This window comes from Silene latifolia, chromosome Y, assembly GCF_048544455.1.
Source record: "Silene latifolia isolate original U9 population chromosome Y, ASM4854445v1, whole genome shotgun sequence".
NCBI classification, from domain to species: Eukaryota; Viridiplantae; Streptophyta; class Magnoliopsida; order Caryophyllales; family Caryophyllaceae; genus Silene; species Silene latifolia.
The window spans coordinates 48,464,752-48,469,681 of NC_133538.1; the positions used below are offsets into that span (position 1 = coordinate 48,464,752).

A 4,930-nucleotide genomic window follows, 5' to 3' on the forward strand; every position below is an offset into this window, starting at 1 on the left:
CATTTTATCTACCTTGCTTTGTTTTTATTGTTGATTAGTTTTAATTGATCTCTTAACTCAATCCCAAATTATGACACCCTAAGACACGACCATTTACAATTGAAAATCCTACATCAATACCCGTCCCTTGGGATCCGACCTTTGCTTGCCTATTTACTAAGAGTAGTTGGCGGGGACGGTGTTAACTTGATTTGATTTTCATTAATTGTTTTTAGTTGTGTCTTTCTTTACCTTGGGGAAGTCAATCTCCTCAAGGTTGTTCTAATTATTTTCAAGTTGTTTGATATTTTGCATGTCTAGGAAATCACAAGGTAACTTGTTACCCATTGATCTTGAAATCGAAAGAACTCTGACCAACAATAGAAGACTTGCTAGGAATACTTTGAGAGGTATTTGTGAGATTGTGGACATTCAACCAAATAACATTGAGTTTATCAACCCTTTTGCAAGAGAAGGAGAGGATAACCCAATACAAAACCTACCACAAAATCAACCCACAATGCCTAAATTTTCATCACATTCCGTACCAACCGAGGAGAACCTACCAAATGGTACTCCTACACTACAACATTTAACCGATAATTTCATTGCCAAATCTGCATTTATACAATTGGTTGAGAGAAGTCAATTTGGAGGGATGCCTAGTGAAAACCCTCATTCTCATATGGAGGCTTTTTGTGACTATTGTGATGCGATTTCTCAAACCGGAGTTACCCAAGACCAAATCCGATGGGTCTTATTTCCTTTTTCTTTGATTGGTTCCGCGAAACAATGGTTCAAGAGCCTAGATAAGGCTACTCTTGGTATTGATTCTTGGAAGAAATTGGCACTTGCTTTCTACAAGAAATTCTATCCTCCGGAGAAGACCAACATGTTGAGAGCCCAAATCACCGGGTTCAAACAAAGGGATGATGAATCTTTTTATGAAGCATGGGAGAGATTCAAGGACACTTGTTGATCTTGTCCACACCATGGACTTAGCGCGTGGTTCCTTGTACAACAATTTTGGAATGGTCTATATGAAGACTCCCGAAACATTCTCAATATGGGATCAAATGGTATGTTCACCGAAGTTGATGACAATCAAACATGGAACAAAATTGAAGAAATTGCGGTCCATAACTCACAATATAGTAGACCTCGAAGTCTACTAGAGGAGGAAAGCATGAGGTGGAATTCATTACTCAATTGAGTGCTCAACTTAGTGCTCATATTGATACCATTAATTTGAAGTTTGAGAAGGCCATGGCTAAACTTAAAGAGGCTTCCAAATCACCCAAGCAACATGTTAATTCTATTGTGGCATCATCATCAATTCCAAGTGGAGTATGTGAGAGTTGTGGAACTTTGGGACATGACCAAAGTGAATGTAGGGGAACAAGTGAAGAAGTGAATGCTTTCCAAGCATACAAAAGTGGCACCCCTTATTCCAACTATTACAATGAGAACACCAAATTCCACCCCAATCTTTTATACAAAAGTCAAAATGTTCAAAATCCTCAAGCATACACCCCACTTCCAATGAGAAACCAAGCTCAAAGACCCTTTTACAATCAAAACCAAAGTTATCAAAATCAACCTCTATACAATCAAACAAATGACCAAGGTTTTAATGTTCAAAAAGTGGTCCTCCAAATGCAAAAGAATCAACAAGAGTTTTTCACTCAAATGCAAAAGGATAGCCAAGCAAAAGACATCACCATCAACAACATACTAGCTCACACAAAGATGTTGGAAACCCAAATGTCTCAATTACAATCTTCTAGTTCTCAAAGACAAAAGAGGAAATTACCACCTCAAGGTAATCCCCCAAGACATGAGTCGGTGAGTGCCATCCATTTGAGGAGTGGTACAAGGTATGAAGGGCCGAATAGGCCCATTGATGAAGATGTTGTGAATGCTAGTGACAAGGGAAGAGTTGAAAACTCTAAGAAAGAAGAAGAACCCTCCACCATTCAAGAAGTTTCAAAGAAGAAGAATGAAGATAAGGCTAAGGAGAAAGAGCCTATTGTGATTAGACTTCCATTTCCAAGTCGTCAAACTAAGCCTAAGTTCGATGAACAACATGGAAAGTGCATGGAGATTGTGAAGAACTTGGAAGTCTCAATCCCATTCACCGAATTGACTAACCATGTTCCGGCCTATGTGAAATACATGAAAGATATTCTTACAAAGAAGAAATCCATCCGGAAGCTAGAGACTATTGCGTTCACTAAGGTGAGTAGTGCCATCCTACAAGGAAGTTCACCTCCAAAACTCAAGGTGAGTAGTGCCATCCTACATGTTCATTCCTTTTTAGTTTAGAATTGTATATATTTTATATACTTGTTTGTTTGCTTGTTTGTTTATCCTTTTTGACATTGATCGACTACGCCACATCCGAGACATGGGGATATTGAAGACCGCATGGTATGAACTTTCCAATCTCTTTTTTCCTCTTTATTTTAATTGACTATGTGGCTTTATTTTGACTGATGCAGTATATACCAATGTGAATTTAGGAATTGCATTTAGATTATATGGCATACTAGTTGGTAGAAGCATATGCATTAGGTTGTATAAATGTTAGTTGCATCATAGCATATAGTAGCATTTAGGAAAAATTTTGTGAAAGCATCTATTTGGGAAACTTGACAAGTGTATATAGGCCCTTGTAGATACTTTTATTTTATGAGACTTTGCTTGTTAGAATACTTGTAAAACACCCTAGGATGTGTCATGCTAGTATCCTTTGACCTATGGATTAAGGCCTAGTCAAGAGTACCTAGTGGTGTGATAATTCCTTGGCTATCGTTTATTCCAAGGTGACCCTTGAAACCATGAAACCATCTTCCATATTCTACCACATTTTGTCATAAAAAAGGGAATGGACACAAAAATTGTTCAAATTTGAGTTCAAGAATTGAAATGAAAAGAAAAAGTTTGCAATTGCATCAAAAGAAAACAGGAGTAACAAAAATGAAAACTCCTATGCTTCAAATACAAATACCCTCACTACAAATGAGGTAGCTTTGAAAATGTTCAAAAGAAAATGCAAGAAAAAGTTGAAATTGTCAAGTGTTGAAATGCCAAACATCAAAATAAATGGCAAAAAGAAAGTGTTCTCAAATGTCAAATGCCACAAGAAATTGGGGGGAAAACAACAACAAAAAGCAAACTCCCACATGAAACTCAAATTCTATTTATCCCTTTTCCATCGGATCTACTTTTGTGCATGGTAGAGAGGGGACGACCCTTCTTCTTGTCTAGGCAAGAAGGGGAATTCCGTGATCCTCCAGTGTTTCTAACACCATAGGGAGTATACTCTTGACGAAAGCATTTAACGATTGAGGACAAAGGTACCCTAGCTTGACACAACTTGGAGGTGATTTATTGGTATCCTTCTAGGTTTAGTAGTTTAAAGAAACCGTATCTATGATGGAATGTGTACTGATACGTGCATTTTATATAGTCCTTTTTGGCCTTTTTATGCACGTATTTCTATGCTATTATCGTAGTTTTATGCTACGAAATGCCCCGAATATGCTACTTTGGTTTGTTTTATTCTATTTGCAGGAATAGACCAGAAAGTAGTGAAATCGAGCCTTTTACCGTCCGTTTAGCATGCATTTGGAGGAAGAGTGAATTTGGAGCGGGAATGTACCTGTCTTGAGATGCACAAAGAAGTAAGATAGCTAGGCGAGCAAATGAAGGACTTCAAATTGCTAGTGCCTACTTTGAAGAGCCATATCTCTAGTTCTACAACTGATTTTTAGGTGATTCTAATTGGAGATGGAAGCTTGTCCTCTTAGCTTTTGAACGCCAACGAAATCGTCCTGTTTGCCCAAGTAACGAAGAAATGGCAGCCGTTTGAAATTCAGTGCGCGAAGTGGGAATTGTGCACTGGAAAGTACTCGATCGAGTACAATTGTGTTCGATCGACTCCTTATTCTACTCGAACGAGTAGTTGCATTTTAGGGTTTACTCAATCGAGTAGATTTTCTACTCGATCGAATGGTTTGAGCCTGAGTTTGCTCGATCGAGTGGTTTCAAATCACTCGATCGAGTGGAATTTCTATTGGGCTCGGGCTTTTTGTTTTATTTCGCTATTAGGTTAAAGTCGCCTTTGCTATATAAAGGACGAGATTAGACGCCATATGGGGGCAGACCTCATACCTTACTCTACTCTTTTCTCTGTAAACTGCTCTTCTCTCTTTCTCTGGACTATTATCTCTGTAATCTTTCCTTTTCCCTTTTCTCTTTATTTAATGTTTGTTATTTCCCTTACTTCTGTTTTTGCTCTTTTCGTTATTAAGTCTAGCAAATTCTCCCTGCTAGGATTAAGGGATTCGATGAATGAATGTTAATTGCTAATTAGGTTGACAGATATTCTATTGTGGTTGTGTCTATGTTGTTAATCGCTACAATTAATTGTTTCTGTCTAATTGAGTCGACGCAATTAGCCATTTTATCGTAGTAAACCTTGACCTGGACCGGAAGGTTGGAAAGGGTGAGACTCGTAGCGAACATTAGGGCACCGTAGTGAGGGCGGAAGCTAAGCTATTTGTGCTTTAAGGCGAATTGAGACCAGAAGAAGATATTCGTTGCCCCTTAGACCGACATATGCGACCAATCTGTGACCTTAACTGCGATTGACTGACTTCATTGATGACCCGACATCCTAGTTCTCTCTTTTTCCTGTTAATTTCTCTTATCCTTTTTCTCTTGCCTTTATCTTATTTAGTTTAGTTCAAACAATTAAAAATCCCCCACTGTGACCTTAGACAGACCGAGTAGACAAGTAGATAGTGACCGCCTCCCTGTGGAGATCGACCCTACTTACCGCTGACTTCTGTTAGTAGTATCTAGGTATTTATTTTTGGTACTGAGCGACGATATCAAATTTTGGCGCCGTTGCCGGGGTGACAACTATTTTATTTGCTTGTTTATT

The 4,930-nt window shown here is 38.4% G+C and overlaps 1 non-coding gene across 1 annotated transcript; it reads right to left on the reverse strand.

The window, feature by feature from the left end:
- Positions 1 to 871: 871 nt before the first annotated feature.
- LOC141634992 (small nucleolar RNA R71) lies at positions 872 to 978 on the reverse strand. Its single transcript, XR_012539704.1, has one exon. It is a non-coding gene; the product is annotated as a small nucleolar RNA R71 (small nucleolar RNA).
- Positions 979 to 4,930: the final 3,952 nt, after the last annotated feature.